The following is a 23,937-nucleotide window of genomic DNA, read 5'->3' as shown; positions in this document are numbered from 1 at the left end:
CGCCGTGCCCTCAAGACCCTGATGTTCCAACAGGCGGGGCTAAACATACGAACATGTGAATGATTTTTTAAATGTTATCTAATTCTGGGTTTTATTTAATTGACCAAGTAATAATTTTAATTAGCAATTTTATGATGTTTGTGTGTCTATATTTTTCTTGACTGTACACCGCCTTGAGTCCTACGGGAGAAAGGCGGTATAGAAATATAATAAATAAATAAATAAATAAATAAATAAATAAATAAATAAATAAATAAATAAATAAACTCCCAGAATTCCCCAGCCAGCTTTGCAACAATATACAGCTGAAAAAGAAAAGAAAAGCAATAACTGCCCCCCACCCAACTCCAAATAACTTAAAATTATCCTGTGTGCAGTCCGTATATATATATATATATATAATATATATTAAAAACTCGCCGTAAGTTAAAACCTGGGAACAATAAAGAGAAGGGAAAAAAAAGATAGGCTAAAGTCCCTTCTGGGTTATACCATCTGTCTATCCAGAGGGTGGTGCTTATGTACAAAACCTTCAAACGTATAATTCTCCCACTTGCAAGCCTGAAATGGTCCAGTCCTAGGAATTCTGTAGCACGTGACAGTCCCAATAGGCAAAGATTGTCTTGCGACTCTGTTCTCCCTCTGCTGGAGGGAATGTAAACTGCAAGGTCAGCTTCCTATGAGCCCTGGAGTAATGCTAAGGTTATGCCTGAGTTTACAATAGCACCTTCATACGTGTCGGGGGCACCTGTGATGGCCAAGTGCTAAGGCAGGACTTCCCTCAGACCCTCCCTCACTCTCATTATAACTTCCTTCCTTCCTTCCTTCCTTCCTTCCTTCCTTCCTTCCTTCCTTCCTTCCTTCCTTCCTTCCTTCCTTCCCCAGAGTTTCATCTTCAGGATCTGGCCTTCTAAAGAGTAGTCAGGATTGATCTCTTCTAGGATTTATGTTTTCGTGTACAGGCCTTTAATCATCCTAGTTGCTCTTCTTTGCACTTTTTCCAAAATGCAAAGCAGGCCAGTTTCGACTGAATTAACAAACCACGAGGGATCAAATCCTAACTTGGCAAAATGTGTGAACTCAACCACGGGTTCTGTCCTCCAAAATCCCTCCTACCGGTTGGGAAAGTATCTTCTGTACCTACGGTATGTCTATGTTTCTCAACCTTTGCAATTTTAAAACAGATGGACTTCAACTCCCAGAATTCTGGAAATTGAAGTCCATCCCTCTTAAATCTTGCACAGGTTGAGGAATATGTTTATGGATCATAATGAAGTGGTAGGTTTCAAAATTTTTTACTACCGTTTCTCTGGTGTGGCTTGGTGGGCGTAGCATGGCAGGGGAAGGATACTGTAAAATCTCCATTCCCACCCCACTCCAGGGGAAGATTACTGCAAAATCCCCATTTCCTCCCGATCAGCTGAGACTTGGGAGGCAGAGAATAGATGCGGGTGGGGCCAGTCAGAATTTTTACTACCGGTTCTCCGAACTACTCAAAGTTTCCGCTACTGGTTCTCTAGAACTGGTCAGAACCTGCTGAAACCCACCTCTGAATCCGGATGTCAAGTTCTATATTTTTACACGTGCGACGAGATGATTTTTGTCTTACATCCATGCCAGCATTCACGATCTGTAAACTTGCACGCAGATATAGCTGATTTTTCACTCTGATTTTCAAGAACCACAACTTTGCGACGGCGGATGTAACACGAGCTAATTCCCACCCGGACCTGGTAAATTATATGACTCTGGTGAGATCGAAAATCTCAAAAAAGAAGAAAACTCTCCTCATCTGAGCAATCACAAGGTTATATAATCTCCTTGCAAATTCATCACAAACACATACCTAAGCCTAATCACAGCCTAATTCCCAACATGCTCTCTGATTTGCCTAATCCAGTTTTCTCGGGTCTAGGAAATGCTCCTAGGAAGCTCATTGCTCTCTCATCCTGCACCACCACCACATACTCTGTCTTTGCACCCACATGCATTTGTAGTAATTAAAACCTCTGGATCACACAGATACTCTGTGCAGAAGAAACCCATCGCTAATTCAGATTAAGGTGCTCTTGAAAGTACAAAGATAGGCAGCCTCAAATGTGGACTTCTGGATTCTGTCTTCCATGGCTAGAAGAAGAGCATGGTTTGCTCTGGGGATTTGTAGGATAATTCTCCTAGATTTAACTTCATTTCCCCCCCCCACTTAGAAGAAGCCAATGTCAATTTTGTGCAGAAGTGTCAGCTGCAAACGGCAGCATGAGTGTCCTTGGTTGACCTACTATACATCAGCAATTTCTGTTCCGGGTTAGAAGACAAGGAGAAAGGAGATGTTCTCTGCCCTTTTTTTTTTTTTTTTTTTTGCATAAACTGAGATCACATTTGGTAAACTGAGGCAAGGGAAGGAAGCTTGGGAGATCTCTTTGAAATATAACCTCCAATTGCAGGGCATCTTTCTTTGTTAAGTCTCCCCGTCTTCCCGTCCTACAGGAAGTCCTCAGCACGACTATAATTGGGACCAGAATTTCCATTGCTGATTGAGTTGTGCCCCGTTTCTTGCCACGGTTGTTAAGCGAATCACTGCAGTTCTGTGAATTGTGTAGTCATTAAGTGAATCTGGCTCCTCCCCTTCCCCCCATTGATTTCGCTTGTCGGAAGGCTGCAAATGGGGATGGCATGGCCTTCGGCTGCTGTGACTATCATAAATTGTCAGGGTATGTAGATTTAACAACTGTAAACTGATGGAAGGTTGTAAGCGGAAGCAACTGAAAGCTGATGCAATGGGAATGAGGCAGCAGGGTTATTGCCACTTTAAGAAGCTTGGTGAGAAGCTGCCTATATAAGGGAAGCCTCGGAATATTACTTAACTTGGGATAATTGGTATCAATGGATAGAAATTAAAAATAAGGAATGTATAGAACAAAATAAGATATAAAATGTGATTAAATAGGTCGATTAAGTAGGAATATGTGGGAATAGATGAAGAAAGTTAAGAATTAAGTACTGTCAGAAAGAAGTTGAATTGCATCATTATTACGGATGTATTTTTGTTATAGAGGTATGTTAACTTGTATTTTTGGATTTTAAGTGTTAATAAAGGTTTTTCAAAAATAAAGAAATAAAAGCACAAAAAATATATATAAAAGATGAAGCAAGCCGCATCCAATTGCAGAGTGTGAGGAAGTCATCGCCTAATCTTTCCCACCCGAGCCCTCCCCCCTCTTTCTCCCCTAACACTTCTCCGTCCCTGGGGAAGAGATAACAATATCTCCCGGTTCTTCTTCTCCGATATGCCACCTTGGAATCATTTTTAACACCCGTCAGTAACCGGCTCCCTTGCAGGGAGAAATCGACAGCTTTTTCTCCTCCACTTGAAAGAAAGATGTGCTCATTTATTCCTGACTGCTCCCCCACTACCGCCTCTCCCCCCTCCCTCCGGGCCTGCTTTGCGCAGGGAGATAGGGGAGTGGAAATGAAGCATTGCTACTTTACTTAGGGGAGAGGGGAGGGGGAAATACGATGCTTCAGGAAATGACTTTTCCAAAGCAGGATTTTGGTGCAAAGTATCTCAAGAAACACAGAACGGTGGAGTTAGGACAGACAGACAGGCAGGCAGACAGACAGACAGACAGGCACACACACAGGGTTTTCTAGTCCAGGGGTCTCCAATCTTGGCAACTTTAAGCCTGGCGGACTTCAACTCCCAGAATTCCCCAGCCAGCTGGAGCTGAAGTCCACCAGGCTTAAAGTTGCCAAGGTTGGAGACCCTCCCTGACCTAGTCCAGTGTTTCTCAAATTTGGCCCCTTTTCAGATGGTTGGACTTCAATTCCCAGAATTCCCCTGCCAGCCAAGCTTGAGAAACCGGTGACTTAATCTAGGGGGTATACAAAAAACTTGGCAACTTTTAAGACTTGTGGACTTCCAACTCCCAGAATTCCTCCAACAAGCATCCTGGGAGTTGAAGTCCACAAGTCTTAAAAGTTACCAAGTTTGGTGAGACCTGGACTAGATGATCACTGGTTTCCTCATGCTTGGTCAGCAGGGGAATTCTGGGAGTTGAAGTCCACAAGTCTTAAAGTTGCCGAGTTTGGAGATCCATGGACTAGTCCAATCCTCTGAGGAAAACTAATTAAACCATCCCCAAGAGGGGTCCGACCAGCCTCTCCTTGAACACTTTCAGAGATGAAGAAAATCTCATAATATCCACAGGATAGCTCAATTCAGCTCCTGTCCCTGTTTATAGCTCATCTATCTTCCTATGGCACCTCCAGGGTTTACAATCTGACCCCTTCCCACCTCTCAAACCTTAAGAGACCACCATTCAAATTTTCCTCCGTAAGCCCTTCGAGTAGCTTCCTTGCAGGGCCCTGTAGTATTTCAAAAAATAGTACGGGGAATCCACATACAACTGGTTGCTTAACAGCTGTTTGAAGTTACGAGACGGACTCCCAAGAAGCTCCTTCACAACCAAGATTTGAGGGTCGGATGATGTCCACCCGCTCCTTCCATGGTCATGCGAATGCATTTTGGGTGCTCAAAACGGCCACTTATGGCCATTTGCCACGTCCCATGAACGTGTGACAATTGATGACGTGTTTGCTGGGTTCGTTTAATGACCACAGGGTTTACTTAACGACTGCCACAATAAAAGTGGCAAAGTCATGCGGTGGCCCACCGTCACATCTGAAATTGTGGGCTCGCATAGCTGTAAATCAAAGACCGCTTGCATTTAACTTGTCTACTATTATCATATAGGTGGCTCAGTGGCTAAGATGCTGAGCTTGTCGATCGAAAGGTCGGCAGTTCAGCGGTTCAAATCCCTAGTGCCGCGTAATGGGGTGAGCTCCCGTTCCTTGTCCCAGCTTCTGCCAACCTAGCAGTTCGAAAGCACGTAAAAAATTCAAGTAGAGAAATAGGGACCACCTTTGGTGGGAAGGTAACAGCGTTCTGTGCGCCTTTGGTGTTGACTCATGCCGGCCACATGACCACGGAGACGTCTTCGGACAGCGCTGGCTCTTTGGCTTTGAAACGGAGATGAGCACCGCCCCCTAGAGTCAGGAACAGCTAGCACAGGTGTGCGAGGGGAATCTTTACCTTTACTATTATCATATATGCTCACAAACTTTGGAAGAAGCCCTGATTAAGCCAAGATAGTCAACCAACAACATACCCACCTTTTTTTCTTTCTTCCTTTCTTCTTTTTTTTTTAAGTAGGTGACATGACTAGAACTTAGACAAGAAAAAAAGGAAAAGTTTCTTAATAAAGGGTGATATGATCAAAAGCTAGAATAAGTGATAGAAACAAGAAAAGGGGGAATTTTCGTGTATACTTTTTACATCATAAAATGAAAGTAATAACAGGAGAAAATGTGGAACCATTGAATAATGGTAGACTATAAATTAATATAAGAGTGGGGTGGGAATGGAGATTTTACAGTATCCTTCCCCTGGAGTGGGGTGGGAATGGAGATTTTGAAATATCCTTCCCTCTGGAGTGAGTAGGGAATGGGGATTTTACAGTATCCTTCCCCTGCCACGCCCACCAAGCCATACCCACAGAACCAGTAGTAAAAAAATTTTAAACCCACCACCGCTAGGCTGCTTAGAGCCCCAACAGGAAGCAATTTTTTTTTTTTTAATTTGATTTATATGCCGCCCTTCTCCGGAGACTCAGGGCGGCTTACAATGCGCTAAGCAATAGCCTTCATTCTTTTGTATATTTATACAAAGTCAGCTTATTGCCCCCACAACTGGGTCCTCAATTTACCTACCTTAGAAAGGATGGAAGGCTGAGTCAACCTTGAGCCTGGCGAGATTCGATCTTACTTTAATTGCAGACAGCTGGTGTTAAATTGCAGTGCCTTGTCTGCAGAGCTATCCAGGCTCCAACCTTGATAAATAATATTGTGGAGATGTTGAAATTAAACTCAAACATTTACACTTCTTATCATGAAAACAACTCAGGGTTCTGTACTCTGCTCAGAATCTCTTCTTTTTTTTTTTTAATTTGATTTATATGCCGCCCTTCTCTGGAGACTCAGGGCGGCTTACAATGTGCTCAGCAATAGCCTTCATTCTTTTGTATATTTATACAAAGTCAGCTTATTGCCCCCACAACTGGGTCCTCAATTTACCTACCTTAGAAAGGATGGAAGGCTGAGTCAACCTTGAGCCTGGTGAGATTCGAACCCTGCAGTAATTGCAGGCAGCTGGTCTTAATAACCAGCTTAATAACAGGGTGCCTTAGACCACTGTACTACCAAGGCTCTCTTGTTGGAGCTAAGCAGCCACCATGAGAAAGAGTTGGCAAAACAGCTGGCTCAGTTCAAATTGAATCTGACCAAGAAGGAGGCTCAGCAGAAGCACCTCACTGAGGACTAGGAGCATAGGCTTTCCAAGCAGAGGGAAGACCAGGTACCGGCGCCTGGAGGCTCAGCAGGCCGAGATGGTCAGCCAGTTCCAGGCCATGATGCAGTCCCACTGGAACGAGGCCCTCTGGCTCTTCGCCACCAGTGGCGCTTCCCTCCAGCCTTCGCCCAAAGTCCCACACCAGGAGGCTGAAACAGACCCCAAGTCAGAATTTCTGCCCCCCTCCGACCCGCACAAAAAGACCCCGAAGGGGGAGACTCTCTGCAGCAACACAAATGTTCATTGCACGTATCCGGCCCAGGGGCCGTAGTTTGAGGACCCCCTGATTTAGTGCAATAAAAAAAATGCAAATAATTTTTCTGCGGACCACCAAAATTTTCTCACGGACCACCAGTGGTCCACGGACCACCAGTTGGTGACCGCTGGACTAGATGACCTCCAAGGTCCTTTCCAACTCGGTTACTGTTACTGAGTCCCAATATCTTCACTGTTAAAGAGATAACTGGTGATTCCCGCCCCCCCCCAACCCCCAACCCCAGCGATCAAGGATATTTGCATTCTTGGCCAGTTCTTTGAAGACCCAAACCGACCAATCGGCTCGGTGTTTTTTTCAAATGTGGGCAGGACCCAGGCTGTCTGGTTCGGTGTCCTTGGCTCACCCCTCCCTTGAGCTAGGCTGAGCAGTAGCAGGGGGAGGCTCTCAGGGCCCAGAAATTCCCGAGAAGCTTCCAGATGCAACTAGGCAGAAATGCAGAGGGAGGAGGAGGAGGAGGAGGAGGAGGAGGAGGAGGAGGAGGAGGTGGTGATGGCTGGGAGGTTGTTCTGGCAATATAGGGATGCCCGGAAAAATCTATTCATCCTTCCTCCCTCCAGCACACCTTTAACTTAAGAAATGGGGGGTGGGGGTTGTCCCTGTTTTCAGAAAATCAATTGCATCCTTTAGTGTTTCTAGGGACGTTCTCTTCCCTTGCAAATTGCAAAAGGGATTTTTATTTTATTTTTTATTTTTTATTTTGCTTTCCAGAGCAGAGGAAGCTGGCTGGGGTGGGGGTGGTCTTAAGATGATATCAGGCATGGGGAGAGCCTCATTATTTTGAGCCTGGCCAGGTCAGCTTGATGGGATGGATTATCCTTGTTTGGGAACGGATCGCAACGCTTGTCGGGCTCTTCAGTCTGTGCACATCACTGCAAAGGGTGGATGTGGCTGGCTGGCTGAGCTTGCTCAGTCATCGGCTGCTTAAAACAGACGAACCGTCCTCAGGTTGCGTGCAGACTGCTGATTTATTTATTTATTTTATTTTATTTATTTTATTAGATTTCTATACCGCCCCTTGAGTCTTCAAGGGGTATTTTGTTGTGTATAGGCTAAGGGTGGGTTCTAATTTTTTTTACTACCGGTTCTGTGGGCGTGGCTTATTTTGTGGGTGTGGCTTGGAGGTCATGTGACTAGGTGGGCGCGGCTAGCTGGTCAGAGTCATTTCTGGAAGGTCCTCGCGCTTACGACCAGTCCTCGCACTTACGACCCGACTCATTTGTTTGCTTTTAACACTGATCAGCCTTTGAATCCCCGCGGCAAGAGTTTAAACAGTTTTTTTTCCCTCTAGTCATCAGCTGGGACTCAGGACGCAGCAATAGATTGGGGGTGGGGCCAAATAAAAGGTAAGAATAATGTGTGTGGGTGGGGGGGGAGAACCGGTTCGGTGACGTCATATCGTCACCGCTACCGGCTCAGCCGAACCGGACCAAACCGGGAGGAACCCACCACTGGTATAGGCAGCCACACCGTTGCAACAGAAATAGGGAAGTCTGCAGTTGTGGGTTCCCTCTGATGCAAGACAATAAATAAGTGTGTGGAGCTTTTGATTTTTTTTTTCCCTTGGCCTAATAACGGAATAACAGAGTTGGACGGGATTTATTTATTTATTTATTTATTTATTTATTTATTTATTTATTTATTTATTTATTTATTTATTTATTTATTTATTTATTTATTTATTTATTTATTTATTGGTTCGATTTATATGCCGCCCTTTCTCCGGAGACTCAGGGCGGCTTACAATGCTTTTAAGCAATAGCCTTCATACTTTTGTATATACCTGCTTAGTAGGGCTTTCGCCCCCCCCCCCCAAGCAGTGTTCTATTTTATACAAAGTCAGCTTATTGCCCCCACAATCCGGGTCCTCATTTTACCTACCTCGGAAGGATGGAAGGCTGAGTCAACCTTGAGCCTGGTGAGATTTGAACTTGCAGTAACTGCAGGCAGCTGCTGCTACTTAATAGCACTTTAGTCTGCTGCGCCACCGAGGCTCTTGGGATCTTGGAGGTCTTCTAGTCCAACCCCCTGCTCAGGCAGGAAAACGTGAGCATTCAGACAAATGGTTGACCAATCCCTTCTTTAAAAACCTTCAGTGTTTGAAGCACCCACAACTTCTGAAGGCAAGCGTGCATCTGTGCATCTCGGATTGGTCCAGGGAGAACATATTCAAGAACATAGAATTGGAAGGGACTTTGAAGGCCCTGTAGTCTGACCCCGCTGCTCGAGCAGGCGACCCTATGCCATTTCAGAAAAATGGTTGTCCAGTCTCTCTGTTTTTGAAAGCCTCCAGTGAAGGAGCACCCACAACTTCTGAAGGCAAGCTTTTCCATGGGTTGATTGCTCTCACCATTAGGAAATTCCTCCTTAGTTCTAAGTTGCTTCTCTCCTTGATTAGTTTCCACCCATTGCTTCTTGTTCTGCCCGCTGGTATTTTGGAGAGTAGAATAGAAAAACAGAGTTGGAAGGGACCTTGGAGGTCTTCTAGTCCAGCCCCCTGCTTAGGCAGGAAACCCTACACCACTTCAGACAAATGGCTATCCAACATCTTCTTAAAAACTTCCAGTGTTGGAGAATTAACAACCTCTAGAGGCAGGTTGTTCCACTGGTGAATTGTTCTAACTGTCAGAAAATTTCTCCTTAGTTCTAAGTTGCTTCTCTCCTTGATTAGTTCCCACCCATTGCTTCTTGTCCTGCCTTTGGGTGTTTTGGAGAATAGGTGGACCCTCTCTTTTTTTTTTAATAATTTTATTTCTTCTTTGGGGCAGCCCCTCAAATATTGAGAAACAGCTGTCATATCACCCCTAGTCCTTCTTTTCTCTAGACTAGACATCCCCCATTCCTGCAACCGTTCTTCTTATGTTTTAGCCTCCAGTCCTCTCATCGTCTTTGATGCTCTTCTCTGCACTCTTTCCAGAGTCTGAACATCAGAAACATAACAGGTGGCAACTTCCTTTCTTTTCATCACGCTGTCTTATTCACACATGCAAGGTGTGATTAACATATCTATTTTGTGTGTGTGTGTGTGTGGCTGAGGGGATGGCATATAAAAACGCAGGCCCTTGAAGACTTCTCTTTTAGCTTTCTGGCTAGTGTTGGAAGAAACGTCCATCTGGGTTCAGTTCCAAGCGGGAAGAAAGACACTGGAAACATGGCGGATGATTGGAAGCATGGTTTTTAATGGTAGACAGGATTACGTGGTTTGAGGTCCTGGGATTTCAACCGTCATAACCATGAGTCAGTTGCCAAGCTTCTGAATTTTGATCACGTGATGCTGCGAAGGTCGTAAGTGTGAAAAACGGTCAGAAGTCTTTTTTTTTTCCAGTGCCGTTGTTAACTTCGGTCACTAAATGAACTGTTGTAAGTCAAGGACCACCTGTATTCCATGCAGATGGTTCTCGATTTAACCAGCATTCCTTTCTCGACCGTTCAAGGTTACAACAGCAATCGGTCCTTTCATTTCTAATTAAATGAAATTAAATTTCTAACGGTTACAGCAGCTCCCTGGTCACACGATCAAAATTCACTTGGCGAAAGAAGAGTCTAGAGTAGACAGACACTTATCTAAAATGGTATAGGTCCGTGATGGCAAACCTATGGCATGCGTGCCACAGGTGGCACACGGAGCCATATCAGTGAGCACGTGAGTGTTGCACTAGCTCAGCGATGGCTAACCTTTTTGCCGTCGCGTGCCAAAAGCAGGGGGAATGTAGGGGGGGTCGCGCGCGCGTGCCCACACCCATAATTCTATGTGCCCCACCCTCCCGTGCATGCGTGCACAACATCCCCCCGGCTCTTCCCGCTTTTGGCATGCGATGGCACAATGGGCCCGTTTTTTTTGCCCTCCCCAGGCTCCAGAGCCTTTCTAGGAGCCTGTGGAGGGTGAAAATGGCCTTCCCCACCCCTCGGAGGCCCTCCGGAGGCTGGAAACGCCCCATTTGCTGACTTCTGGTGGGACCGGAAGGCCTGCTTTTTGCTCTCCCCAGGCTCCAGAGCCTTTCTAGGAGCCTGGGGTGGGCGAAAACGGCCTTCCCCACCCCCCGAGGCCCTCTGGAGGCTGGAAACAGCCTGTTGGGTTGGTGGGCCCAGAAGGCCCGAAAATGGAGCTGAGCTCGTGTGCCCACCAATATGGCTCCACGTGCCACCTGTGGCACGCATGCCATAGGTTCGCCATCACGGCCCTAGCTCACCTCCGGCGTGCCAGCCAGCTGATTTTTGGGCCTTCTGGGCCTACCGGAAGTTGGGAAACAGGCTATTTCCGGCCTCCAGAGGGTCTCTGGGGGGTGGGGAAGGCTGTTTTTGCCCTCCCCAGGCTCCTAGAAAGGCTCTGGAGCCTGGAGAGGCAAAAAAAAAACAGGCCCACCGGGCCATCGTGTGTCAAAAGCGGAGGGAGTGCAGGGGGGTTGCACACGCATGCGCGGGAGAGCAGGGCACATTGAATTATGGGGATGGGCACGCACGTGCGTGACCCCCCCCACTCCCCCCACTTTTGGCACGCGATGGCAAAAAGGTTAGCCAACACTGGTATAGGTTCTCCTGCATGAGCAGGGAGCTGGACTAGAAGACCTCCAAGGTCCCTTCCAGCTTATTCTATTCTATTCCTTTTTCCTGCTTGGGCAAGGTGGGGTTGGACTAGATGACCTACCAGGTCCCTTCCGATTTCTGTTGATTTGTTCTTCTAAACGGCATGTATTTACAATGATTGCAGGCAGCATCCCGGGGTCACGTGATGGCCATTTGCGACCTTCCCAGCCGGCTTCTTGCAAGCAAAGTCCATGGGGAGGTGGGGGGAGCCGGATTCGCTTAACAACCATGTGATTCACTTAGCAGCTGCCGCGATTCGCTTAACAACCATGACAAAGAGAGAAATCAGGTGCGGCTCACTTCTTTATCTTTATCTTTATCTTTATCTTTATCATCTTTATCTTTATCTTTATCTTTATCTTTATCTTTATCTTTATCTTTATCTTTATCTTTATCTTTATCTTTATCTTTATCTTTATCTTTATCTTTATCTTTATTTGATTTATATACCACCTTACTCCCGAAGGACTCAGGGCAGTGAACAGCCAAACGATAAAATACATAAATACAAAATTTAAAAAAACAGCATAAAACCGAATTAAACAATTTGGCCCAGACGGATTTAAAACACCCCAATCATTTAAAAAACAGATTAAAATTTTCATATTAAAAAAGAAAAAGGGAAAAGATTAGGCCAGGCCCACCTGGTGGAATAAAAAGGTCTTAAGAGCGCGGCGGAAGGTGCGCAGGTCTGGGATCCTCCGTTATCTCTGGGGGGGGGAGCTCATTCCAGGTAGTAGTTTCCTTCACAAAACCCCTTGTTTAACAGTGGAAATTCCCATCCCGGGAATTGTGGGTTATATGTTGACTTGCGGTCCCACCTTTTAACCCGCCGCGCCGGGGAAGAAGAGTAAAGTTCAACCTCGTATGTCTTACTTCGAGGCAATTGATCGTCGGTTTCTCAGCAGAAGGGAGAAGAAAAAGAAGAAAAGGGGTGGGGGGAGGAAAAAAACCTGCTTCGGGCAGCTTGGAATAATTAAAACATTAAATCACCCAGTGGGGTGATGCTCACAGTTATCCTCAGCTTTGGGAACCGCTGCAAACAATCCGGGTTTAAGGGAGGAGGGGTGGGGAAAAGATTGGTTACACGGAGCAGCGAGAAAGAAGCATCGTTCACCTTCGCTAGGGCCTCCTGCAGACGCTTCCGTTGCATTAATCATTGCTCCAGACGCGAGAGCCACCTTTGCGCAAACCGGCTTGTCACTCCGGCGGCCCACAAAACAGGGGCAAGGCTCACCCGGAGAGCTGTTTTGCCCTGCTAAACACCTAATTCCCACCACACTGTCAAGCTACCTAGTTAGGCTTGTATTATTATCATCATTCTCATCTTTCCTATTGCCTGTTTATCTCATCTTCTTGTGACTCTAACTTTGGTCGCTTGTATCTTATGGTTTATTATATTAATTGTTTTGTTTGGTATCCTAGTATTGATTTAGGTTGATTGCACATTTTGTATCCTACGGCTATCACTAAGTGTTGTATCTCTCTCTCTCTCTCTCTCTCTCTCTCTCTCTCTCTCTCTCTCTCTCTCTCTCTCTCCCTCCCTCCTAGCTATCTAGCTATCATCTTGTTCTATCCTATCCTATCCTATCCTATCCTATCCTATCCTATCCTATCCTATCCTATCCTATCCTATCCTATCCTATCTTATTTACAGTATCTATCTATCCATAAATCCACCCATCCATCCATCCATATCTATTGATGTCTGTCTGTCTGTCTGTCTGTCTGTCTGTCTGTCTGTCTGTCTAGCTAGCTAACTAGCTAGCTAGCTATCATCCTATTCTATTCTATTCTATTCTATTCTATTCTATTCTATTCTATTCTATTCTATTCTATCCTATCCTATCCTATCCTATCCCATAAATCCATCCATCCATCCGTCCATATCTATTGATCTATCTATCTATCTACAGTATGTATCTGTCTGTCTGTCTGTCTTTCTGTCTATCTAGCTATCTAGCTATCATCTTGTTCTATCCTATCCTATCCTATCCTATCCTATCCTATCCTATCCTATTCTATCCCATAAATCAATCCATCCATCCGTCCATATCTATTGATCTATCTATCTATAGTATGTATCTATGTATCTGTCTGTCTGCCTTTCTGTCTGTCTGTCTGTCTGTCTGTCTGTCTGTCTGTCTGTCTGTCTGTCTATCTATCTATCTATCTATCTATCTATCTATCTATCTATCTATCTATCTATCATCATCTTGTTCTATCCTATCCTATCTTATCCTATCTTATCTATCTATCCATAAATTCATCCATCCATCCGTCCATCCCTCCCTCCCTCTCCCTCCCCCCCCTCTCTCTCATCTATCTATGTACGGGTAGTCCTCCACTTACAACCACAAATGAGCCCAATATTTATAGGGTGTAGGGTTTCCTGCCTGGGCAGGGGGTTGGACTAGAAGACCTCCATGGTCCCTTCCAACTCTGTTATTCTATTCTATTCTATTCTATTCTATTCTATTCTATTCTATTCTATTCTATTCTATTCTATTCTATTCCTATTTCTATGGTGGCAAAATGGTTAGAATGCAGTACTGCAGACTAATTCTGCTGACTGACGACTGCCAGCAGTTCAATCCTGACCGGCTCAACGTTGACTCAGCCTTCCATCCTTCCAAAGTCAGTAAAATGAGGACCCAGATTGTTGGGGGCCATAGGCTGACTCTGTAAACAGCTTAGAGAGGGCTGTAAAAGCACTGTGAAGCGGTATATAAGTCTAAGTGCTATTGCTATTGTTAAACGAGACAGTCGTGAAGTGAATTTTAACCCAATTTTACGACCTTTCTTGCCACGGTTGCTAAATGAATCACTGCCGTTGTTAAGTTAATATCGTGGTTGTTAAGTGAAGCTGGCTTCCCCATTGACTGTGCTTGTCAGAAGGTCGCAAGAGAAGATCACACGACCCCGGAGCTGCCGCAACGGTCAAAGTTATGAACCAGTAGCCATTTTGATCGCACGATCCTGGGGAAGCTGCAAAAAAGGTTGTAACTGTGAAAAATGATCCCAAGTCACTTTTTTTCAGTGCCATTGTAACTTTGGTCATTAAGTGAGCTGTCGTAAGTCAAGGGCTACCTGTAAACCATTGCTAAGCATTTGCATTTTGCATCCGCCCAGCTATAGTCCGAAGGGAGCTGAAGGGCACTTCTGTGACTGGTGCAATATATATATATATTGACTGCAGTTGAGATCTAGCTGGCTTCCCCAGGAATAAAATAAGCGGCTCAGGCCGCATTTAATCCAGCACCTTCTAGAGGGGAGAAGGGCTGCCTTCTGCTCCAGATGCTGGAGAGGGAGGGAGGGAGGGAGGGAGAATATATCTCGCTTTCCACCTCTCTGCACTTGGCCATCCAAGCTCCTCCCCTCCTTTGCTGTTGCTTCCAGCTGCAGCAGCCAAGCCAAGGCGGGTGGCGATGGTGGGGCCGGGGAGGAGAAGATGGAATTTTTTCCCCTGGCTGCCAGCCAAAACTTGAGCCCAGCCACAGTGTGCAAGCCTGGGAAGGAGAGAGAGAGAGAGAGAGAGAGAGAGAGAGAGAGAGAGAGAGAGAGAGAGAGAGAGAGAGAGAGAGAGAGAGAGAGAGAGAGAGTGCAGTTATGGAAGGCGACTTGCCTTTCTCTCTGTGCAGCCAGGAGCATTAACACCATGCAGTCCCTCTTCCTGGGTGTCTCTTTCTCTCTCCCTCTGATGCACACACACATACAGAGAGAGAGAGGGAGGGGAGAGAGAGCGAGAGGGAGAAGGAGAGAGAAAGAGAGAGGGGGGGAGAGAGGAGAGAGAGAGAAAGAGAGGGAGAGAGAAAGAAGAGAGGGAGAGAGAAAGAGAGGGAGAGGGAAAGAGAGGGAGAGGGAAAGAGTAGAGGGAGAGAGAAAGAGTAGAGGGAGAGGGAGAGGGAGGGAGAAAGAGAGAGAGAGAGAAAGAGAGAGAGGGAGAGAGAGAAAGTGAGAGGGGGAGAGAGAGAAAGGGAGAGAGGAGAGAGAAAGAGGAGAGAGAGGAGAGAGAGAGAGAAAGAGAGGAGAGGGAGAGAGAAAGAGGGGGAGAGGGAGAGAGAGAGTAGAGGGAGAGGGAGAGAGGAAGAGGAGAGGGAGAGGGAGAGAGAAAGAGGGGGAGAGAGAGAGAAAGAGAGAGGGAGAGAGAGAAAGAGAGAGGGAAAGAGAAAGAGAGAAACTGAGAAGAAGGAGAGGGAGAGAGAGAAAGAGGGAGAGGGAGAAGGAGAGAGAAAGAGGGGGAAAGAGAGAAAGAGAGGGAGAGAGGAGAGAGAGAACAGAGAAAGGAAGAGGGAGAGAAAGAGAAGAGAGAGGGGAGAAGGGGGGAGAGAGAGAGCACACTACAGCCACAGACAAGGCAAAAGGGGAGATGGGACCCTCCCTCAATCACAAACATGGCCAAGCAAGATTACCCTTTAGGGTAGCACAGTATCCTAAAGGAAGAGCAGAGCACTGAATTCTGTCACCTTTGGCAAGCTACTTCTCTCTCTCTCTCTCTCTCTCTCTCTCTCTCTCTCTCTCTCTCTCTCTCTCTGTGTGTGTGTGTGTGTGTGTGTGTGTGTGTGCGTGTATGTGTGTAGGCAGCGAGGCAGGCTTGCAATCTAGCTCTCAAGGTTGTGGCCTTCTTTAGGCAACCTCTTCGGCCTTCCTGATTTTTTTTTTTTTTTGAAATGAAATCTCCAAGCAGGGTTTGACGCATCAAGGTTATTCACCCACCAATGGTAGATGAGTGAAGCAAAAGGGCATATATGCATCCTTGCCGAAGAGATGATGCCGGTGTAGAAATACCAAAGGGGTGGAGCACCCCCCCACACACACCTCCAAATGGGGGGCCACGCACGCACCTCCAAATGGCAACATCATCAGGGCTTGTAAAGAAGTGGGGTTTACTGTTAGTTTATATTCTAGTGTCTTTTCCTGTCGGTGTGGGTTGGGTTGGTTTTAGATGTTCTTTGATGGGGCTGTTCATTGTTGGCTTGTTAGCAGTTTCTTAATTGGGGTATTATTTACTTGATTGTCCGTCTGAAGTTAACCTTGGAGTTAATCTATGCTGATCTGAGTGCTGATTGCTGGTGGAGAGGTGCTGGTCTCTTTTGCATAGTCTGTAGATGTTGTTTATGTCTCTGTGTCTGTTGATGGCTGATTTGTCAAGAGTGCCACACTTCTATAGTAACAAACTATAGAAGGAAACATTGATTGTTTAGGAAACGACTTTAAGAGAGGAGGAAAATACTTTTTGTCAAGATTATGGATATTAGATGTCATTTAAGAGAAGTAAAATATAGATTTGAGGTAATGGGTTTTAGGATTGAGGAATATATATGAAACATTGATTGTTAAAATGATAAAGATTTAGAACAGTGTTTATTGTTTAGAATTTTGGGTGTAATAGTAGAATGATAAATGTTTAGAATAAGATTTTTTTTTCTTTTTTCTTTAAGATGTAAATGGATAAAATTTGGAACAAAATTGATTGAGGGAATGTGAATAATTGTACTCATTTTATGCCGGACCAAACCCTTGCTCTAAAAAGATGTGTTTTATTTTTTAAAAAAATAAAAAATCTTTTGGAAAAAAAAAAAGAGTGCCACACTTCTAGAAATCCCCTGCCGTTTTTTGGACTTGGTTTAGGATTGTCTCATTTTCCCCCAATTGAAACGAGGGTTAAATCTGTCTAATATTTTGTGAAATTAAAGAATTTTCATCGTGTCTTCTGACTGCCAATTGGTGCTTGTGGATGCGTTCTGCCGGTCTCCTGCCTGTTTGTCCTACATCGTGGTTGTTGCAGTCCTGAACACTGTATGTTGTAGATGACTCTTGTTTTTTTCCTCTGGGATTACTGGGTCTTTTGGTTTGCTTAAGATGTTTTGGAGGGTTTTAGTTGGCTTGTGTGCTACACTGATCCCATGTGGTTGCAGTCATCTATTTGTGGTTTCTGAAATATTCTTGATCTGGGTTGGTATTCACTTAACCTTCGCTACTGGTTCGCAAATGTGAGCGCGCGCAGAGTGTTTCGTGCATGCCCAGAGAGTAAAAAAATGACGTCAGGGCAGGTGGGTGGAGCCTCCCGGTTCGCCCGATCCGGATAGAACCAGCTGAATTGCACCACTGTTCTTGATGTATGGCAGTGTAATTCTTTTTAGGGCTTGTGCTGTATTGGATTGAGCGGTCACTGATTGAGTTGAGTGATAAAAGTTGCATGGATGTCCCTTTTTGTTGGAATGTGTTGCATAGAAGCTTCGTTTCCTTCTTCTGCTGTTCTGGATGTCCATGGACATCCTCAGTCATCCAGGTCATGGTTGTCCCAAAAGTGCTTTTTCCAAGAGGCAACCGGACTTTCTGGTGAAAGAAAGTCCAGTTGCCTCTTGGAAAAGCACCTTTGGGTCTGCCGCAGGAGTGAAATCCAGCAGGCTCTGACAGGTTCTGGAGAACCGGTAACAGAAATTTTGAGCAGTTCGGAGAACCGGCAAATACCACCTCTGGCTGGCCCCAAAGTGGGGAAGGAGTGGAGATTCTGCAGTATCCTTCCTCCCCCAGGAGTGGGGTGGGAATCAGTGGTGGGTTGCTCCCGGTTCTCACCGGTTCTATAGAACCGGTAGTAAAACTGGTGGGAGGCTCCGCCCACCGACCCCGACGTCATCGAAACATTTCTGCATATGCGCAGAGCGCACGCACGTGGCCCCACTGCAAATCAGTAGTAAAAGTAAGTAGAACCTACCCCTGGTGGGAATGGGGATTTTGCAATATCCTTCCTTCCAGGAGTAGGGTGAGAATGGAGATTTTGCAGTATCCTTCCCCTGCCACGCCCACCAAGCCACGCCCACCAAGCCACGCACACAAAACCGGTAGTAAAAAAAAATTGGATTTCAACACTGGTCTGCCGTTCTCTGTAGCTGCAGGTGTGTTTGGGCTCATTTAAATAAAGTCCTTACACCATGGGTGGGCAACTGTGGCCCTTTTACAACCTGTGGACTTCAACTCCCAGAATTCCTGAAGTCTTAGGAATTCTGGATGTTGAAGTCCACAGGTTGTAAAAGGGCCACAGTTGCCCACCCCTGCCTTACACAGCTTCTCTTGTTGGAAGTTGGGCTGTCGCTTTGGTAGTAGAGCACCTGGTTAGTATGGATGGTTTTTTGTTTTCCTGTAGATGTGCCTTTATTTATTTATTTATTGGTTCGATTTATATGCCGCCCTTCTCCGGAGACTCGGGGCGGCTTACAATGCGTTAAACAATAGCCTTCATACTTTTGTATATACCTGCTTAGTAGGGCTTTCGGGGGGCCCCCCTAAGCGGTGCTCTTTTTTATACAAAGTCAGCTTATTGCCCCCACAATCCGGGTCCTCATTTTACCTACCTCGGAAGGATGGAAGGCTGAGTCAACCTTGAGCCTGGTGAGATTTGAACTTGCAGTAATTGCAGGCAACTGGTGTTACTTTAACAGCACTTTAGTCTGCTGCGCCACCAAAGCTCTTTCTAGTTTGCCATTGTGGCCTCTGATGGTCAGGATGTCCAGCAAGGGTAGCGAGTTGTTGTTTTCTTCTTCTCTAGTAAACTGGATTCTTCCCCCCCCACCACCACCCTTTATTCTTCTCCAGACCAAAACAACTATCAGTAGACTTGCTGGCTTCTCCATCTCTTTCTTCGCTGCTTCTCTGGGTTGGCCCCCAAGCCCATCCTTTGGTCTGGCTGCTCCTGTCGGAAAGCAAAGAGGAACGTAATTGCGCTGAGACCTCCCTCTGAAATCCCAAGATGGTCTTCAGGTCGTATGCGCTGACGTTTCTGCAGCTCGGCTGCTTCTGAGTTTTATTACAAACAGACTTGCAGAATACAGTCAGTTGTAAAAGCTTTCAGCGGCGGTTTTCAGCCCGACACCCCCCCCCCCTGCCCCGGAGGAACAGAAACGGCTTTTCAGTCTGGCAGGAGGCCGATGGTCTTAAAGGTGGCTTTGCAGGTAGTGGACCATGGGACTTGCGTATGGAAAGCTGCCTAGGAATTGTAGCTTTCTGGAAATAAAGTTATAAGACAGCTGTTCCAGCTGCTGGGCGGCTGCTCCATCATTGGAGACAGCAATTTGTAGGCTGTGATGGTGAACCTATGGCACGTGTGCCACAGTTGGCACACGGAGTCATATCTTCCAGACCGCCTGCTGCCACCGACGATCTCCCATCGACCTGTGCGCTCCCACAGAGAGGGCCTCCTCGGGGTGCCATCAGCCAAACAGTGCAGGCTGGTGACCCCCAGGGGGAGGGCCTTCTCTGTGGGGGCACCTACCCTCTGGAATCAATTGCCTCCAGAGATAAGGAGAATCCAAGACCTCGGTGCCTTCCGCCGTGCCCTTAAAACCTTCCTTTTCCAGCAAGCCGGGCTGGCCTAATTTTTTAAGTGTTTTTAAGTGTTTTGTTTATTGTTTTTAATTAATGGGGCCAAATTTATATATGTATATTTTAACTGTATTTTAATATTTGTACTTGATGTTTTTACTTGGCTGTTCACCGCCCTGAGTCCTCAGGGAGAAGGGCGGTATACAAATTCAAAATAAAATAAAAATAAATAAATAAATCTGTGGGCACATGAGTCATTGCTCTAGCTCAGCTCCAGCGTGCATGTGTGGGCCGGCCAGCTGATTTTCAGATGGCCCTGCCCACACCACCCCTCCTCTCCCAGGAGTCTCCATGTGGCCCGTTCTGGATGCCAGGTACGTAGAGGGCTTGTGTGGAGGCTCTGAGAGGGCAGTTTCAGCCTCCAGAGGGCCTCTGGGGGGGGGTGGAGGAGGCCGTTTTCCCCCTCCCCAGGCTCCAAGAAAGCCTCTGGAGCCTGGGGAGGGCGAAAAACAGGCCTACCGCACCCACCGGTAACCTTTTTGCCATTGAGTGCCAAAAATGAGGGGAGCACGGCGGGGGAGGGTCTCACACGTGCATGCGCGGGGGGCGGGGCACAGGGGGTCATTGAATTATGGCTGTGGGCACGTCCGCATACAACCCTCCCTGCACTCCCCCCTGCTTTTGGCACGCAATGGCAAAAAGGTTAGCCCTCACTCGTATAGGGTCTGGTGGTTTTTAAGAAGATGTTGGATAACCATTTGTCTGAAATGGTGTAGGGTTTCCTGCCTAAGCAGGGGGTTGGACTAGAAGACCTCCGAGGTCCCTTCAACCCCATTATTGTACGTTTTGTGTTGTGGTTGCGTTTCATCCAGAAGTGGAAGACACATTCCTTGAAAAGGGTCAATCCGGGGTAGCCTTCGACACACAACTCTTGCAAGCCGACGATATTACCTGTAATCCGTGGTGGGATTCAAATAATTTAACAAACAGTCCTGTGCCCTAATGACTGGCTGGGTGGGGGTGGCCATGGTGGGCGTGGCCAGGGGTGTGTGACAGGCAGCACTCGGCCTCCTGCACCCCACTGGGAGCCAAAATGGGGCATGTGGGGACTCCTGGAAGGGGCGGGGAGAGGAGGGGAAGGGCCAGCCAGCAATTTAACAACTGGTTCAGCTGAACTGATCCGAACCGGATGAATCCCATCACTGCCTGTAATTATCTGTTCCCACCAATGTGAAGTCACAGCTGCCTCTTCTTTAGTTTTGATATTAGCATTGGGTGCTCCATTGGTTTTTCATATCAATTCTCCACATTGGGAAAAGCATTACCAACGTAAAAGAAAGAAAAGAAAGAGCCTTGGTAGTACAGTGGTTTAATGCACCCTGTTATTAACACAGCTGCCTGCAATTTCTGCAGGTTCGAATCTTACCAGGCTCAAGGTTGACTCAGCCTTCCATCCTTTCTAAGGTAGGTTAAATGAGGACCCAGTTTGTGGGGGCAATAAGCTGACTTTGTATAAATATACAAAAGGATGAAGGCTATTGCTTAACGCATTGTAAGCCGCCCTGAGTCTCCGGAGAAGGGCGGCATATAAATCAAATTAAAAAAAAAAAAAAGGTCTTATCACAGGATCAGAGATAAAATAGTTATCTCTGATAATGAGAGAGAGAGAGAGAACGCTGGAGCACGATTCTTATCCATTCTGCCCCCAGTTCTGCCTTGCTTTGGAGGGCATGGCAGGCAGGGGTTAACGTTTCTAGGTGCGCTGAACCTATCAAAAGCTTAGCCACCTATTTCCTTTTGTTTGCTGTCCAAAATCAGTGGGAAGTTGCACCACTGCCAAATCTCATAGCGTGAACTTGGGGAGGTCACAAAAAGGGCCTTTGTCTTGCAAGCTGCCCAAGGCAGAGCTTGCTACGCTGCAGAATAAGAACTTGGTCAAAATTACACTTCGCTTCCCCTCCTTCCTTCTCTCTCTCTCTCTCGCTCCCTCTCTCTCTCTCTCTCTCTCTCTCTCTTTTTACAGTCTCTGTTTGTCTGGCTTTAACAGCCGCCTAATGTGCAGCAATTGAGCAGGAAAACTTTCTTTTGTTGCTGGCTGGGTTTGTTTTCTTTCTGCCCAGCAAGGAAGTTGGTATTCTTCCTAACGGTAGGTTGAGGGGTAGGCAGAGCAAAATCACAATCTATCCATCCAAAGCAAGCAAGCTTATTAGGAACAAGCTATTCCCACCTACCCCCACCCCCGTATACTTACAGAATAACCCAGTTGGAAGGGACCTTGGAGGTCTTCTAGTCCGACCCCTTACTCAAGCAGGAAACCCTATACCAGGGGGTCCCCAAACTTGGCAGCTTTAAGACTTGTGGACTTCAACTCCCAGAATTCTCCAGCCAGCTAGGCTTCTGGGAGTTGAAGTCTACAAGTCTTAAAGCTGCCAAGTTTGAAGACCTCTGCCCTATACCATTTCAGACAATTTGCTGTCCGATCTCTTCTTGAAAACCTCCAGTGCTAGAGAACCCACAGCTTCTGGAGGGTTGATTCTGGAGGGAGAAACCACTGATTAATTAATTAATTAATTTATTTATTTATTAGATTTCTATACCGCCCTACTCCCGAAGGACTCAGGGCGGTGCACAGCCAAACAATAAAAACACATACAATACAAAATTTAAAAAAATAGAATAAAATCAAATTAAATAATTTTGGCCCCGACAAATTTAAAACCCCAAACTTTTAAAACCAATTTAAAATTGAATATATAAATACTAAAAGATATTTAAAATTTTAAAAATCTTTTATAAAAGAGGGGAAAAATTAGGCCAGGCCGGCCTGGTGAAATAGTAAGGTCTTTAAGGCGCGGCGGAAGGTGCGCAGATCCGGGATCCTCCGTATCTCTGGGGGGAGCTCGTTCCAGATAGTAGGTGCCCCCACAGAGAAGGCTCTCCCCCTGGGGGCCGCCAGTCGGCATTGTTTGGCTGACGGCACCCGGAGGAGCCCCTCTCTATGAGAGCGTACCGGCCGGTGGGAGGCTATTGGTGGTAGTAGGCGGTCCCGCAAGTACCCCGGGTCCTAAGCCATGGAGCGCTTTAAATTGTTCTAATTGTCAGGAAATTTCTCCTTGATTGATTCTCTCCTTGATTAGTTTCCATCCATTGCTTTTCGTCCTGCCTTCTGGTGCTTTGGAGACCCCCCTCTGCTTTGGGGCAGCCTCTCAAATATTGGAACCCTGCTATCAGGGAAACCCCCTCCCCTTTTTTTTTTTAGCTCTTTTTGGCTTTTTAGCTTTTTAAGTGTAAATTGGGTTTTAATTGGATTGTTTTAAATTGTGGGCCAAAGCTGTATAATTCTTTTAATTGATTTTAAATTTTGTATTGATATGTTTTTTATCTTTGGCTGTGCACCGCCCTGAGTCCAATAGGAGAAGGGCGGTATATAAATTGAAATAATAATAATAATAATAATAATAATAATAATAATAATAATAATAATAATAATAATAATAATGTCTCCCCTAGTCATTCTCTTCATCAAACTAGACATACCCAGTTCCTGCAGCCGTTCTTCACGTATTTTAGCCTCCAGTCCCCTAATCGTCTTTGTTGCTCTTCTCTTCACTCTTTCTAGAATCTCCACATCTTTTTTTACATCATGGCGACCAAAACTGGATGCAGTAGTCCAAGTGAGGCCTTACCAAGGCATTATAAAGTGGTATTAACACTTCACGTGATCTTGATTCTATCCCTCTGTTAATGCAGCCTAGGCGTACGTACGTACAACTTTGCCGTTCTAGGAAATCCATGGGTATATAGATCAGCTGTGCTTCCTCTCAATGAGTTTGCAAAATTTGAAATTTCCTGCTCGGTACAGGAGGTCCCATGCCTTTCACTGCCTGCTACCGAGCTGTTTCTCTCGCTTTAAACATCAAAAGTCTTTGCCGCCCCCATAAACCCTATTAAACCTTGCTTGGAGAAGCCAATTGCTCTCCGTAAAGGCATTAAACTTGATCAGCACAGGGAGTAATCTGCCCTACAGTGAACCTGGGGCTCTGTTGGGGGATTGAGAGGTTCAAGCAGTACTCAGGGGAAGTGATTGGGCCTCCTGGAGGCCAGCAGGAGAGAATGCAAAAATAATAATAAATAAATAAACAAACAAACAAATAAATAAATAATGTTTTAAAATATCTCAGACTGGCCTTACTTTGACGGAGTTTGCCTTGCGGTGTTTCTTCCACTTCTGTCCCCTGTTAATTACGCCCGTCCCGTTTCAAGCCAATGATAATAATCCCTTTTATTCAGCATTATTTTCCATGGGTCCTTTCCAATTGGATGGCTATAAATAAACCAGAGCAAACAACAG

General features: G+C 45.9%; 1 long non-coding RNA gene across 2 annotated transcripts; it reads right to left on the bottom strand.

Moving 5' to 3' along the window:
• Positions 1 to 1,221: 1,221 nt before the first annotated feature.
• On the bottom strand, positions 1,222 to 23,284 carry LOC139321191 (uncharacterized). 2 transcript variants are annotated; one of them, XR_011600759.1, is made up of 3 exons: positions 23,124 to 23,284; positions 5,173 to 5,227; positions 1,222 to 1,730 (listed from the first exon to the last, which is right to left on the bottom strand). It is a non-coding gene; the product is annotated as an uncharacterized lncRNA (long non-coding RNA). The 2 variants fall into 2 exon arrangements; XR_011600758.1 differs by lacking the exon at positions 23,124 to 23,284 and adding an exon at positions 11,378 to 11,494.
• Positions 23,285 to 23,937: the final 653 nt, after the last annotated feature.

The sequence above is a fragment of the Pituophis catenifer genome, unplaced genomic scaffold, assembly GCF_029215685.1.
Source record: "Pituophis catenifer annectens isolate HBS135680 unplaced genomic scaffold, rPitCat1.0.hap2 SCAF_9, whole genome shotgun sequence".
Lineage (NCBI taxonomy): Eukaryota > Metazoa > Chordata > Lepidosauria > Squamata > Colubridae > Pituophis > Pituophis catenifer.
Note: the sequence above shows the minus strand (reverse complement) of the source record. Positions and strands in the feature narration are given on the sequence as shown.